Here is a 17,731-nt window from a genome sequence, read left to right as displayed (position 1 = left end):
TATAATGAATTTTGCCAATTTTGAAAACATATCTCCTGGTAATCTGAAATATATATATACACACACACACTTTTTCTGTGTTATAGTCAAAGTATTATAAACAGTAATTAAATACCCTCTGAATAGTCTTAAAAAAATACTTTCAAAAGTAAATAATTTCTCCTCCAGCAATGCACATTATTATTGTTTTTATTAAATAGTACAATGGGCACATTACAAATGGACATGAAATATGACTAATTATAAAGTACATAGTTAACTGATTAATTTAAATATTCATGTTAATGTCAGTTATTTTTTTAAATAGCAACAATAACTTATCAACACTTAATCGATTAAAAAAGTAAGAGAGCCAGACCTGTCATTGTGAACATATGTATTAACAGAGCAAAAATGTTAACTTGCACTTTAATCTGAAAGATTCTATTTTGAATCACATCTGAATACTGCTTTTTTTTTTAAGAAGAGTAAAATTTCAGCTATTTATTACTGGGGTAGAAATCTTATTGCCTTATTATCAAGTTAAAAGAGGTGCACAATGAAAACTATAACACTTTGTGAAAGAAATCAAAGAAGACATGAACAAATGAAAAGGCACCCCATGCTCATGGATCAAAAGGATATTGTCAAAATGTGCATGCTACCCAAAGGCATCTACAGATTAAACTCAATCCCTATCAAAATGCCAATGGTATTCTTCATGGAATTAGAAAAAAGAAAATTCTAAAATTTGTGTGGAAACACAAAAGACCTCAAATAGCCAAAGCAAGAAAGACTCTGGAAGCATTGTGCTTCCTGATTTCAAGCTACACTATAAAGTTATAGTAATTAAAATGATATTATACTGGCATAAAAACAGATACAAAAACCAATGGAACAGCATAGAGAGCTCAGAATTAAATCCTGGCATACACAGTCCACTAATATTTGACAAAGGAGCCAAGAATATTCACTGGGAAAATGACAGTTGCTTGAACAAATGTTGCTGGGGAAACTGGATAAACACAAGCAGATAAATGAAACTGGACCACTACCTCATACCACTTACAAAAATTAACATGAAATCTATCATAGACAGACAAGGACTGGATAACATCTTTGAAGAAAATATATGGAAGAATCTCATCATCACTGGCCTTAGCAATAATTTTTCAGATATAGATATCAAAGGAGCAAGCAACAAAAACAAAAATCATCAAGAAGGACCACATAAAACTTAAAAACTTCTGCTCAGCAAATGAACAAAATGAAAACTCAACTTACAAATGGGAAAATTTGCAAATCAGGTATCAGAAAAGAGATTAATATCCAAAATAAAGAATTCATACAACTCAATAACAACAGCATCAACAATTTGATTTAAAAAGGCAGAGGAACTAAGTAAACTCATTTCCAAAGAAGATATCCAAATGGCCAACCTGTACATGAAATGATACTCAGCATCACTAATAATCTGGAAAATGTCCATCAAAACCAAATATCATCAAGAAAATGAGATAACAAAAGTTGGCAAGGATATTGAGGAAAATGAAAACTTGTACAATATTGGCAGAAATATAAATTGTTTCAGTCACTATGGAAAACACTATCAGTTCAATTCAGTCGCTCAGTCGTGTCCGACTCTTTGCGACCCCATGAATCACAGCACACCAGGCCTTTCTGTCTATCACCAAATCCCGGAGTTCACTCAAACTCATGTCCATCAAGTCGGTGATGCACAAAACTTAAAAATAGATCTACCATATGATTCAGCAATTCCATCCTGGGTATATAAACAAAGGAAATAACAGAATATCTAACAGACACACACACTCTCATGTTCATTGCAGTACTATTCATTATAGCCAAGATATGGAAACAACCTAAATGTCCACCTATGGATGAATGGATGAAGAAGATATGAGATTTCATATTTTTATATGTATATGTGTGTGTGTGTGTGTGTAATTTATCCATGAGAAAGGACACCCTACCATTCAAACATGGAAGGAGCTAAGTGAAGTAAATCAAGTAAAGAAAAACAAATACTGTATGATATTATTTATATATAAATAGTTTGAAATCTAAAAAGGCCAAACTCATAAAACAGGGCATAATATGGTAGTTCCCAGAGGCTAGCAGGGAGGAGATAGAGATGTTTTTTAAGGGCACACATTTACATCAATTAGTAAATAAGTCCTAAAGTTCAAATGTACAGCATAGTGAATATAGACAGTAACATTATATTTTAAACAAATTTGCTAAGTGACTGGATCTTATTTATTCCAACCATAAGAAAAAATAATATAATCATGTGACATGGAGGTGCTAGCCATGACTACAATGGTGATAGTAATCTGCATATAAACATATATTCCAATCATATTAAAATAGTATTATATCAAATTAACATGCTGTATACCATAAAGTTACAGTGTTATATGTCAAAAATTTCAATTAAAAATTAACAAATTCATTTTCCCATTTAAGATTAATATTTTATGCTTTCCACTTTCTTTAAATGGCACTTTTCTCCTTCACCTTGCTTCTCATTTCACCAGAAAATAGAAGGCGTCAGAAGACAACTTTAACATGCTCCTGTCAACTAACCTACCAAACCACTTTCAGCAATCAAATCTCATAAGATTATCATCCTTTCTGTTGCAATGGGCAAACTTTATGTTTCTTCAAAAGGCTAGCCTCTCTACTTCTACTTAATGACAGATCCTGTGTCAGTCAACTTTTTTCCTGTAATAAAATCACTGAAATTCAATGACTAAATATAGTTTTATTATTTTAATCCATGAATCTACAACTGTGCTGTAGTTTGGCTGTTCTAGGGTTGACTAGAAGCAAATCCACTGGGACTTGGTTTTTGGTTGCTGATTGGGCTCAGATTTGTCCCACTTGGTTTGACTCTCCATGGGCTCCCCATGGGCCTCTTTCTCTGGGTGATAGGAGTTCAGGAGAGCAAGTAGAAGCAACTCTTCTTGCAGCTAGCCAATCATCCTGTCACTTCTGTTTCATGCTACAGATCAAAGCAAGTCACATGGCCAAACACAAATTCAAGGGGCAGAGAAAAATTCTCTGTGATTCTAGGACAAGGAATTAAAAAAAAAAGCATGTACTTTAGGAGAAGTGTGAAAACTGGGGGCCTATAATGAGTTTAATTACTTTTCTCTCTAATGCATGGATTGAAATAATTTCTACATTTTTTTTCTATTTTTCTTCTATTTCATCAGATTTTTCTAACTGGATCATTCTCAAACAGATGTGAGGAAATAATTTTTCTGTTCATAGAAAGAACAATAAACAAAACTTCTCTAGATATCAAATCCAACTACCATTCCATTTCTATGCTCATTACAGAGCAAAATTGCTAGAAAGAAATACCTATACTCCATCACCGCTTTCCCATTTCCCACTGTGACTGGAACCCCTGTGCTTCAAAATTTCATCACTACCTCTTTGCTGAAACCATAATTGCCAAGGTGATCAACAACCTTTAGTTGTCAAATTTAATGGTATAGTTTTAGTTTTTGTCTCATCATCAACATTTGACACAGTTGATCTCTACTTCTTACTTAAAATACTTTGTTTAGTTAGCTTTTGGAATATCATTCACTTCTACATTTTCCCCTTTTGCACTGTAGGGCCTCCATGTCTTTGGTGAAGCTTCTTAAACTCTACATCCTTCAGATTTTGGTGTTAAGTCTCCATCCTTGGAGCTTTTCTTTTGTCTACATTGCCATACTCTCTCTTTCAGTTCAGTTCAGTTCAGTCGCTCAGTCGTGTCCGACTCTTTGCAACCCCATGAATCACAGCACGCCAGGGCTCCTTGTCCATCACCAACTCCCGGAGTTCACTCAAACTCATGTCCACAGAGTCGGTGATGCCATCCAGTCATCTCAGTCTCTGTCGTCCCCTTCTCCTCCCACCCCCAATCCCTCCCAACATCAGAGTCTTTTCCAGTGAGTCAACTCTTCGCATGAGGTGGCCAAAGTATTGGAATTTCAGCTTTAGCATCAGTCTTTCCAGTGAACACTCAGGACTGATCTCCTTTAGGATGGACTGGTTGGATCTCCTTGCAGTCCAAGGGACTCTCAAGAGTCTTCTCCAACACCACAGTTCAAAAGCATCAATTCTTTGGCGATCAGCTTTCTTCACAGTCCAACTCTCACATCTATCCATGACCACTGGAAAAACCATAGCCTTGACTAGACGGACATTTATTGGCAAAGTAATGTCTCTGCTTTAATATGCTATCTAGGTTGGTCATAACTTTCCTTCCAAGGAGTAAGTGTCTTTTAATTTCATGGCTGCAATCAGCATCCGCAGTGAGTTTGGAGCCCCAAAAAATAAAGTCTGACACTGTTTCCACTGTTTCCCCATCTATTTCCCATGAAGTGATGGGACAAGATGCCATGATCTTTGTTTTCTGAATGTTGAGCTTCAAGCCAACTTTTTCACTCTCCTCTTTCACTTTCATCAAAAGACTTTTTAGTTCCTCTTAACTTTCTGCCATAAGGGTAGTGTCATCTGCATATCTGAGGTTATTGATATTTCTCCCAGCAGTCTTGATTCCAGCTTGTGCTTCTTCCAGCTCAGTGTTCCTCATGATGTACTCTGCATATAAGTTAAATAAGCAGGGTGACAATATATAGCCTTGATGTACTCCTTGATCTCATCTACTCTACACTTTTAAAAAGTTACTTCTTAATAATTTTCAAATTAGTATCTCCAACTCATATTTAAACAGTATATAGCTGACTACCTATAATAAAATCTTTAACTTGGATGCATAATAGGCTTCCCAAAAGCAGCATAAAAGAAAAAAATCAAACTAATGATTTCCTTCCCTCGATCCTCATCTCAGTTGGGGTTTTCAAATCAGGAAATGATACTCCATTCTTACAGTTACTCTGTAAGAGCCTTCATTCATTCTTGAGTTCTCTGTGCTCCTTTACATCATTGCAGTATAACAGGAGATCACATCAGTGCTGCCTTCCCAATACATCCTAGATTTAAATGTTTTTCATCTGCATCACTATCACAGTGGTTCAAGTCAAACATCACAATTCACCTGTAGCTAAAATTTTCTTGAGGGTCCCCATGATTCTATTTTACTCACCTAGAGTCTACATTTCATATCATAGAGTGATTCTTCTAAAATATAAATCTGATCATATCACTTCCCATCTCAAAGCCCTTCAGTGGTCTCCTTTAATGTACAAAGTAAAATGAAACTCTTTAGCATAGCATGACTTTCTACTCTCCTTGTACTCCAATAACACTGGTCTCACTGTTTATGTAGAACATTTTACATAATCACACTTCTTTAAGGAATTTGCCTTTACTGTCTCCTATTCCTGGAATATTCCAAATCCAGATTCAGCATGAATCACTTCCTCCCTTTGAGATTTTGCTCAGATTTCATCTCTGCACAATCCAATCTAAGATCAGATTCATTTCACCCCATGCATCTTATTTTCTTAGCCTTATTTTTAACAGTAATATTTATTACTAATTGGCATTAAATCATATGCAATATATCTATGTGTGTATATTTTCAGTGTATATGTATCTTTATATGTAAATTTATATATACATATATAAACAGATATGTGTATATATATGCCTGTCTTACAAAGAGATATATGTATCTGTGCAAATACAAATCTATATAAACATCTCTATTGACATATGGATAGAAACATCTCTTTAAAAGAGATGGATATACCTACTTATGTATAATATATGTGTTGTTTGTAGTTTAGTTGCTAAGTCATGTCTGACTCTTTTGCAACCCCACCAACTGTACCGTCAGGCTCCTCTGTCCTTGAGATTTCCCAAGCAAGAATACTGGGGTGGGTTGCCATTTCCTTCTCCAGAGGATCTTCCCTACCCAGCGATCAAACCTGCTTCTCATGCATCTCCTGCATTTGCAGGTGGATTCTTTACCATCTGAGCCACCAGGGAAGCCCCATATACATATCGGGCTTCCCTGGTGGCTCAGTGGTAAAGAATCCACCTCTAATGTGGGAGACCTGGCTTCAATCCCTGGGTTGGGAAGATCCTCTGGAGGAGGGCATGGAAACCCATTCCAGTGTTCTTTCCCAGAGAATCCCCATGGACAGAGATGCCTGCATGCTATACAGTAAATGGGTTTGCAAAGAGTTGGACACGACTGAGTAGCTAAGCATAGCATGTCAATGTACATATAGTATCATTGTGTGTATACATGTTTATGTAAACTATAACTTTATAGCTAGCTAGCTATATACACCGGAGAAGGCAATGGCAAGCCACTCCAGTACTCTTGCCTGGAGAATCCCATGGATGGAGGAGCCTGGTAGGCTGCCGTGGGGTCGCTATGGGTCGGACACGACTGAGCGACTTCACTTTTACTTTTTACACATTGGAGAAGGAAATGGCAACCCACTCCAGTGTTCTTGCCTGGAGAATCCCAGGGACGGGGGAGCCTGGTGGGCTTCCGTCTATGGGGTCACACAGAGTCGGACACGACTGAAGTGACTTAGCAGCAGCAGCAGCAGCAGCTATATACATACACATATTTATCATCTATATAGTCCTAGCAAATATGCTTTTGAAGGTAGAATTTTTTATTTCTTCTAGTTTTAAGATGTAACTGACATACAGCACTGTACAAGTTTTTAAGGTGTAGAGTTAATGATTTTACTTACATACATCACAAAATATTTGTTACAATAAGTTTAGTAAACATCTATCATAAATATATATAACCAAAACATTTAAAAAAAAGAAAAATTATTTTATTTGTGATGAGAACTCTTAGCCTTCACTTTAAAAATTTCACATATAATATACAGCCACAATAATTACATGTATCATGTTGTATATTAAATCCCTAGTATTTACTTATAACTGGAAGTTTGTACATTAGGACCGCTTTCATCCCATTTCCCTCCCCTATTCCTGACCTCTTGTAACCACAAATCTGATCTCTTTATGAGTTTGTTTGCTTCTTCATTTTTGAAATATAACTGACATAAAATGGTAGCCCCCGTTACACAACATAGTAACTGGATATTTCCATGCATTTCAAAATGATCATCATGATTATATGTAATTAATTATGAAGACATCATTCAAAGATATTACACAATTATTAACCATACTCCCCACACTGTACATATCATAACTGTGACTCATTTTTTCTGCAACTGGAGGTTTATGTCTCTTAACATTCTTCACCTATTTTCCTCCTCGCTGTCCCCTCTGGGAACCACCTGTTTGTTTCCTATATCTACAACCCTGCTTTTGTTTTGTTATGTTTATTCACTTGTTTAATTTTTCAGATTCCACATATAAATGAAGTCAAAACAGAATTTGTCTTTCTATGTCTGACTTACTTCACTTAATACCCTCTAGGTCCATCCATGCTGCTGCAAATGACAAGATTCCATTTTTATGGCTAAGTAATATTCTACTGTGTGTATATGTGTGTGTATATATATATATGTTTAAATATATATTTATATTTCATATATTCTTTTGAAGCTAGAAACATTGCTTCTTTTATTCCCTGCTGAATGTCTAGAATCCAGACTAGCATTTCTAGCTCAATTAATATCTAATTAATTATTTAAGAAACCATTAATGAATGTCACACCATCTTTCAATCTCACTTATATGGCCTCAGGATAATCTTTTTTCTGCTACCCTGTATGCTGTCTACATCGAGTATGCATGATGTATACGTGTGATACAGAGATAGGGGAAGGTAAAATCCAACCAATTTCCCTTTTCCTACTTCTTGCCTATGAAGATTTTTAAGGACATATTTTAATGAAGTTGACATGACATCTTCTATGAAAGGTGTGAGGTCCTGAGTTCAAAGATCTATTTCACATTAAAATAATTATCTCCAACACAGTTGTCCAGAAGCCCTGCTTTGGAGGCACTAGAGAGGAAGATAATTGGCCACTTGCCAATTACTAATGTAGCTGAGAGTTTGATCTAATTTATCTATCAGGGACAAGTCTAGCCCCTCTCTTGATTAGAAACCAAAGAGATTTTTTTAATACTGTAAAATAAAAAGAGTAAAAAGGAGAAGAAAGAAGCCAAAGATAGAAAGTAATATTCTAAATCTAATTTCAGTATTTTTAATTGTATTTTAGGCATATTTGTGTGTATTTACTCTCTTTTCTTATTCACATGGAAATTATATTCTAAGCTTGAGTTGTATGGATATGCTTATATATAAGGAAATACTTATCCAGGCCAGAAATTGGTGGAAGTCTACAGCAACATTTTTGTCCTGCTTCTGAGAGTATAGACTAATATAACCCTTTTGTAAAGTAACTGAACCATTTTTAGGGTCAACAGTATATATATAAAACCTATGACCAGCAATTATGTTTTGAGATATATAACCTTCCAAAAGTCTCAAACTCGTCCATAGTGAATGTTTAAAAGGATATTTGGTGTAGCATATTTTTTGTGGGGTTGGAAAATTGTAGGAAACATGAGTGCTGAAAGAATATGTAATGATATAAAGTGGGCGCACAATTCTGCATTTGAAAATAGTACATTATATTTGAAGACAGAAATAAGAATAAATCTTAACAACATATAAATTGTTGGAAAAGGGAAAATAATGTTTGAAATATATGAGAAGTCATTACTGATGTAAAATAAAAATATGCAGAAAAAATATTTTTCCAGACGACACATAAAAGATAGATACACAGTTTGAGTGGTTGCCTGTGGAGGAAAGTGTCAAGTATGTGGATAAAATACAATGAAAACCCCCCCAAAATAATTTACATGTTAAAAGAAGGCAATATTTGCAAATGATGTGAGTGACAAGGGATTAGACTCCAAAATTTACAAACAGCTCATAAACCATTAACAGCATCAAAATGAACAACCCAATCAAAAAAGGGGCAGAAGACCTAAACAGACATTTCTCCAAAGAAGATATACAGATGACCAAGAGGCACATGAAAAGATGTTCAACATCATCAAGTATTAGAGAAATGCAAATCAAAACTAGAATGAGACATCACCTTACTCCAACAAGGAGGTTTATCATCAAAAATCCACAAACAATAAATCCTGGAGAGGATGTGGAGGGAAGGCAACCTTCCTACACTGTTGGTGAAAATGTAAATGGGTATAGCCACTGTGGGGCACAGTATGGAGGTTCCTTAAAAAAGTAAAAACAGAGCTACCATATGACCCTGCGGTGGCTCCCCTGGTGGCTCAGTCAGTAAAGAATTCACCTGCAATGTAGGAGACCTGGGTTCCATCCCTGGGTCATGAAGATCCCCTGGAGAAGGAAATGCAACCCACTCCACTATTTCTGCCTGCAAAATCCCGTGGACAGAGAGCCTGGTGGGCTGCATGGGATTGCAAGATTCGTACCTGACTTAGCCACTAAACCACCACCACCATGATCCTGCAATCCCATATATCTGAAGAAAATCATGATCTGAAACGATGTGTGCACTCCAGTGTTCATTGCAAAACTGTTTACAGTAGCCAAGATGTAGATACAACCTAAATTTCCATCAACAGAGGAATGGATTAAGAAGATATGGTGTATATATATATACATATATATGTGTGTGTGTGTAATGCAATATTAAAAGGAATTAAATAATGCTACTTGCAGCAACATGAATGGACTTAGAGACTGTCGTACTGAGTGAAGTAGGTCAGACAGAAAAGGAGAAATATTGCATAACATCCCTTATATATGGAATCTAAAAAGAAATGATACAAATGAGCTTACTTACAAAACAGAAAGAGACTCACAGACTTAGAGAACGAATATATTATTGCTGGGGGAAGGTGAATTAGGGATGCATATGTACACAGAGCTATATTTAAAATGGATAAACAATAAGGACCTACTTTATAGCATATGGAACTCGGCTTAATGTTATATGGCAGCTTGGATGAGAGCTTGGGGGAGAATGCATATATGTTTGTGTGTGTGTGTCTGTGAGTGTGTATCAACACACACACATATATATGTCTGAGTCTCTTCACTGTTAACCTGAAATTATCACAACATTGTTTGTTAATCAGCTATACCTCAATACAAAATAAAACGTCTTTAAAATGGCAATATGATAATGTGATGTTATCTGAGATGTATGATGAAATCAGCCATCAATATTTCAGGTTATAATTTAAGTACATGCACTTATATAGTGAATTATTTAACAGTCAATTAAAGAAGAGCCTTAAATTTAGACCCCAAGAACCTTGATTCTGAAACTTCCTCAGCCACTTTTTATTTTAATGCAGTAAGGAACACTTAATGTGAGATGGACTCTCCATAAATTTTTAATTGTACAATAGAGTACTATTATGAACAATGTTGTACAGCAGATCTTTCAAACTTATTCATCGTGTATAACTGAAACTTTCTATCTATTCAACAGTAACTGGTTTTCCTCTCCCCCAAACCCCTGCAACCATCATTCTAATTTTTGTTTCTATGTATGATTATATTAGATACACCATGTAAGTGAAATCATGCTGTACTTTTTCTTTGTACCTGATTTATTTCACCAAGCAAAATGTGTTCCATGTTCATCCATGTTTTTGCACATGGTAGGATTTCCACTTTTAAGATTTAATACTATTTTATTGTATGTTGGACTTCCCTGGTGACTCAGATGGGAAAGAATCTTCCTGCAGTGTGGGAGACCTGGGTTCGATCCCTGGGCTGGGAAGATCCCTGGAGGAGGTCATGGCAACCCAGTCCATTATTTTTGCCTGGAGAATCCCCATGCACAGAAGAGCCTGGTGGGCTACAGTCCATGGGGTCACAGAGAGTTGGACATGACTGAGTTACTAAGCACAACACATTGCATGTGTATACCACAATTTCTTTATCCTTTCATCTGTTAATAGCATTTAAGTTTCATATCTTGGCTATTATAAACAATGCCATAATGGACATGAGAATACAGATATCTTCTCAGATCCTGATTTAAATTATCTTGGATACATATCTAGAAGTGATATTGTGGGAACACATAGTAATTTCACTTTTAACTTTTTGAGGATGTTCCATATATTTTATTATAATGACTGTACGAGTTTATATTGCCATTAATAGTACATCCTTACCAGCACATATAATTCTTTTGTAATACATATCCCTGTAAGTGTGAAGTGACATAAACTTAAAATCTTCCAAAAATTCAAAGAGAGGTAATATTACCAAACTATTTTATAAGGCCATCCTTACCTTGTTACCACTACCCGAAAAAGGATACATAAAAGAACAATATTCCTAAGAGCATAGGTATAAAAATATTTACAGAAATACTAGCAAACCACATTCAACTGCAAACTAAGGGTATCATTCACCATGAACAAGTATGATTTATACTTTGGGGGCAAGGATGGTTGACTATGTGCAAAATAATGTGCATATCAATGCAACATATTAACTGAATGAAAGATAAAAATAATTTGATCATCTTAATAGATACAGAAAGACTCTAAAATTTCAAAACACATTCATGATAAAAATTATCAGAAAAACTAGTTATAGAGACAAGATGAGACCACAACCAACATCATATTTAATGGTTAAAAAAAACACAAAACCTGAAGACTTTTCCTCTAAGGAAAGGAACAAGACATAGACAACCACTCTCATCACCTTTATTTATCGTCAGTTCAGTTCAGTCACTCAGTCGTGTCTGACTCTGCGACCCTATGGACTGCAGTACACCAGGCCTCTCTGCCCATCACCAACTCCTGGAGTTTACTCAAACTCATGTACATTGAGTTGGTGACACCATTCAAATATCTTATCCTCTGTCATCCCCTTCTCCTCCAGCCTTCAATCTTTCCCAGCATCAGGGTCTTTTCAAATGAGTCAGTTCTTTGCATCAAGTAGCCAAAGTATTGGATTTTCAGCTACAACATCAGTCCTTCCAATGAATATTCAGGACTGATTTCCTTTAGGATGGACTGGTTGGATCTCCTTGCAGTCCATGGGAATCTAAAGAGTCTTCTCCAACACCACAATTCAAAAGCAGCAATTCTTCGGTGATCAGCCTTCTTTATAATCCAACTCTCACATCCATACATGACCACTGGAAAAACCATAGCCTTGGCTAGATGGACCTTTGTTGGCAAAGTAACGTCTCTGCTTTTTAATATGCTGTCTCGTTTGGTCATAACTTTTCTTCCAAGGAATAAGAGTCTTTTAATTTCATGGCTGCAATCACATTCTGCAGTGATTTTGGAACCCTCAAAAATAAAGTCTGTCACTGTTTCCACTGTTTCTCCATCTATTTACAATGAAGTGATGGGACAAGATGCCATGATCTTAGTTTTCTGAATGTTGAGTTTTAAGCCAATTTTTCACTATCCTTTTTCACTTTCATCAAAAGGCTCTTTAGTTCTTCCCTTTGCATAAGAGTGGTGTCATCTGCCTATCTGAGGTTATTGATATTTCTCCCAGAAAATTTGATTCCACCTTGTGCTTCATCCAGCCGATCATTTCTCATGATGTACTCTGCATATATGTTAAATAAGCAGGGTGACAATATATGGTCTTGACATACTCCTTTTTCTATTTGGAACCAGTCTGTTTTTCCATGTCCAGTTTTAACTGTTGCTTCCTGACCTGCATATAGATTTCTCAAGAGGCAGGTGCGCTGGTTTGGTATTCCCATCACTTGAAGAATTTTCCACAATTTGTTGTGATCCACACAGTCAAAGGCTTTGGCATAATCAACAAAGCAGAAATAGATGTTTTTCTGGAACTCTTATGCTTTTATGATGATCCAATGGATGTTGGCTATTTGATCTCTGGTTCCTCTCCCTTTTCTAAATCCAGCTGGAACTTCTGGAAGTTCTCAGTTCACATATTGCTGAAACCTGGCTTGGAGAATTTTGAGCATTACTTTGATAGTGTGTGAGATGAGTGCAACTGTGCAGTAGTTTGAGCATTCTTTTGCTTTGTCTTTCTTTGGGATTGGAATGTACACTGACATTTTCCAGTCCTGTGGCCACTGCTGAGTTTTCCAAATTTGCTGGCATATTGAGTGCACAACGTGCACAGTTAGGATTTGAAATAGCTCGACTGGAATTCTATCACCCCCACCAACTTTGCTTGTAGTGATGCTTCCTAAGATCCACTTGATTTTGCATTCCAGGATGTCTCATTCTAGGTGAGCGATCATACCGTTGTGATTATCTGGGTTGTGAAGATCTTTTCTGTATAGTTCTTCTGTTCTTGACACCTCTTCTTAATATCTTCTGCTTCTGTCAGGTCCATACCATTCCTGTCCTTTATTGAGCCCTTCTTTGCATGAAATGTTCCCTTGGTATCTCTAATTTTCTTGAAGGGATCTCTAGTCTTTCCCATTCCATTGTTTCCCTCTATTTTTTGCATTGATCACTGAGGAAGGCTTTATCTCTACTTGCTTTCTTTGGAACTCTGCATTCAAATAGGTATATCTTTCCTTTTCTCCTTTGCTTTTCACCTCTCTTCTTCTCATAGCTATTTGTAGGGCCTCATCAGACAGCCATTTTGCCTTTTTGAATTTCTTTTTCTTGGGGATGCTCTTGATCACTGCCTCGTGTACAATGTCACAAACCTCCATCCATAGTTCTTCAGGCACTCTTGTCTGTCAGATCTAATCCCTCAAATCTATTTTTCACTTCCACTGTATAATCATAAGGGATTTGGTTTAGGTCGTACCTGAATGGTCTAGTGGTTTTTCCCTACTTTCTTCAATTTAAGTCTGAATTTGGCAATAAGGAGTTCATGATCTGAGCCACAGTCAGCTCCCAGTCCTGTTTTTTTCTGACTGTATAGAACTTCTTCATCTTTGGCGGCAAAGAATATAATCAATCTGATTTCAGTATTGACTATCTGGTGATGTCCATGTGTAGAGTCTTCTCCTGTGTTGTTGGAAAGCGTGTTTGCTATGACCAGTGCATTCTCTTGGCAAAACTCTACTAGCCTTTGCCCTGCTTCATTCTGTACTCCAAGGCCAAACTTGCCTGTTACTCCAAGTGTTTCTTGACTTCCTACTTTTGCAACCCAGTCCCCTATAAGGAAAAGGACATCTTTTTGGGGTGTTAGGTCTAGAAGGTCTTGTAGGTCTTCATAGAACCATTCAACTTCAGCTTCTTCAGCGTTACTGTTCAAGGCATAGACTTAGATTACTATGATATTGAAAGGTTTGCCTTGGAAACAAACAGAGATCATTCTATCCTTTTTGAGATTGCATCCAAGTACTGTCATAGTGCTAGAAAATTTAGAAGAGCAATTATGCAACAAAAATAAAAAGCGTCCAAGTCAGGTAGAATATAATGACTTCTGTGAAGAGGACATACTTTTACATATAGAAAACTATACATATACCACCAAAACACCCTGTTAGTACTAAATCAACAGTTCAGGAAAATTGGAGGATAGAAAATCAAAAGAGAACACTGTTTTAATCCATTAAAGATGAACTATCTGAAAAGGAAATTAAGAAAATAACCCCATTTACAGGAACTTCAAAAACAATAAAATATTTAGAAGTAAACTTAACCAAAGCGATCAAAGTTGTATACACTACAAATGATAACACTTTAATGAAAGAAATTAAAAATGACATCTATAAATGAGAACATTTCATTTTTTGAAATGAACATGTCCCGTGTTCATAGGTTGGAAGGCTTAATATTGTTAAAATGCCCACACTGCCCAAAATCATCTAAATATTCAATACATTCCCTATCAAATTTTCAATGTTTACAAAATCCTAAAATTCATTTCAAAACACAAAGATCCCAAATGGCTAAAGCAATCTTGAGAAAGAATGTAGCTGGGGGCATCACACTTCCTTTTTAAAAAATGCATTAGGGAGCTACAGTAATCAAAACACACAGTCTTGATTAAAAAAAAATACACATAGACCAACAGAAAACAGTAGGCAACCAAGAAATAAAATCCACATACATAGTCAACTGATCTTTAACAGGGGGAAGAGTGGTAAAGAATCTGCCTGCCAATGCAGAAGATACAGGTTCAATCCTTGGATTTGGAAAATCCCCTGGAGTAGGAAATGAAAACCCACTCCACTATTCTTGCCTAGAAAATCCCAAGAACAGAGAAGCCTGGTGGGCTACAGTCCATGGGTTCACAAAGAATCAAACGTGACTGAGAACGCAAGAATACATACGACTCCCCCTTATATGCATATATATGAATGGATATATATATATATGAATGGATATATGTATATGAATGGATAGTCCCTTCAACCAATGGTGCTGGGAAAACTAAATATCCATGTGGAAAATAATAAAATTGGACAATTATACCGCATACAAAAATCAACTCGAATGAATTAAACACTTAAACATGAGACCTAAATCTACAAAACTGTAGAAGAAAACAGGGAAAAGTCTTTGTGATATTGATCTAGGTAATGATTTCCTGGCTATGACACAAACAATACATGCAACAAAAGCAGAAATAAGCAAGTGGGAAGACATCAAACTAAAAAGCTCTCCACAGCAAAGGAAAAAAATCAGAGTGAAAAGGAACCCTACAGAATGGAAAACAGTATTTGCAAACTATTTATCTGTTAATGGATTAATATTAAAAATATACAAGGGCTCAAAAACTCAATAGCAAGAAAAAAAAACCAATTTTTAAAATGGGCAATGGGTTTCAATAAATATTTTTCTGAAGAAGACATACAAATGGTCAACAGGTATATGAAAATATGCTCATATATTAATCAGGAATGTGTAAATTAGCCACATTTTAATCATGATATCTAGCAAATATCTTACTTTGAAACTTTAATCCACCCATTTGTAAAATGAAGATATTATTTTGTTTTGTAACAATCCTATAAACAGGATAATCAAATGTAAGAGTGTATGACAAATTTTTAACTATTATATTTTAGCATATTAATCATTGTCATTGCTACTCTAGTTTTACTGGTTGAAATTTGCATACTTCAAAATTTTTCTCAGTTGGAATTAGATAACTCAGTTTATGTTTAAATATCTGATCATAACAACAGTAAAAAGCCCCAGGAAAGAGTTCTTGCCTTATAATTATTCTTAATAGTCTAATTATTTTGAATAGTTGGCATTACTCTTTACCAAACAATTACCTAAATCTAACTTACATATATAATTAGCTCAGAATGGGGAAAAATATGAAACACATCCCAGGTTTTCAAGGGGAAGTTGTTTTACTATGTACATATTACAAGCCAAATTGCTTGCTGGATACTCATTCAAACCTCTTTGGAAAACTGCAAGATGAATTATTCTAAGGAATAAGAGTATTTGGCACAATAATTTTTGTGAGAATTACTATTTTATCTATTTCTGCCTCATAAGGATACCAAAAAGCTAGTTAATAATGATAGCTAAGAGGGAGAAAAAGAATTTGTGACAAACAGTTTTAGTCAGTATTTTAAAAAATGCACTGAAAGCAAATTACTATATAAGAGTGTAAACAAGTTGATGAAAACTTCCACTACTGGTGGTATTAACAATGCTGCATACATGACTGAATAGTGAATAGAGTGATAGTGTCCATACCGTCAGGATCACATGGATCACATGATTCAAAGCTCTGTCATAGTGCAGGGGCTTGCCTTACTCAGTGAAGCTGTGAGCCATACCATGCAGAGCCACCCAGAGCAGACAGGTCACAGTGTAGAGCTCTGACAAAATGTGGTCCATTGGAGGGAGAAATGGCAACTCACTTCAGTATTCTTCCTATGAGACCCCAAGAAAAGTATGAAACAGCAAAAAGATAAAACACCAGAAGATGAGTCCCCCAGGTCAGTAGGTATCCAATATGCTACTGGGGAAGAGTGGTGGGCAGTTACTAATAGCTCCAAAAAGAACGAAGTGGCTGGGCCAAAATAGAAATAGTGCTTAGTTGTGAATGTGTCTGGTGATGAAAGTAATGTCCGATGCTTTAAAGAATAATATTACATAGGAGCCTGGAATGTTAGGTCCAGGAATCAAGGTAATTTGAACATGGTCAAGCAGGAGATGTCAAGGGTGAACATCGACATCTTAGGGATCAGTGAACTAAAATGGACCGGAATGGACAAATTTAATTCAGATGACCATGTCTACTACTGTGAGCAAGAATCCCTTAGAAGAATGGAGTTGCCCTCATAGTCAACAAAAGAGCCTGAAATGCAGTACTTGGCTGCAATCTCAAAAATGACAAAATGATCTTAGTTTGTTTTCAAGGCAAACCATTCAGCATCATAGTAATCCAAATTTTCATCATAGGGGATTAGAATGCAAATGTAGGAAGTCAAGAGATACCTGAAGTAACAGGCAACTTTGGTCTTATAGTACAAAATGAAACAGGGCAAAGGTTAACAGAGTTTTTCCAAGAGAACACACTGGTCATACCAAACACCCGCTTCCAACTACCCAATAGATGACTCTACACAAGGACATCACCAGATAGTCAATACCAAAATCAGATTGATTATATTCGTTTAAGCCAAAAATAGAGAAATTCTATACAGTTAGCAAAAACAAGACCTAGAGCTGACTGTATCTCAGATCATGATCTCCTCACTGCAAAATTCAGGTTTTTAATTGAAGAAAGTAGGTAAAACCACTAGGCCATTTAGGTAAAGTAATGACCTGGATAACTATGATGGTGTGGTCACTCACCTAGAGCCAGACATCCTGGAGGTGAAATCAAGTGGACCTTAGAAAACATTAC

This window comes from Moschus berezovskii, chromosome 16 (assembly GCF_049115385.1).
Source record: "Moschus berezovskii isolate FMDL1 chromosome 16, NW_MosBer_1.0, whole genome shotgun sequence".
Lineage (NCBI taxonomy): Eukaryota > Metazoa > Chordata > Mammalia > Artiodactyla > Moschidae > Moschus > Moschus berezovskii.
The sequence above is the reverse complement of the archived record's forward strand: the minus strand, read 5'-3'. Positions refer to the sequence as shown.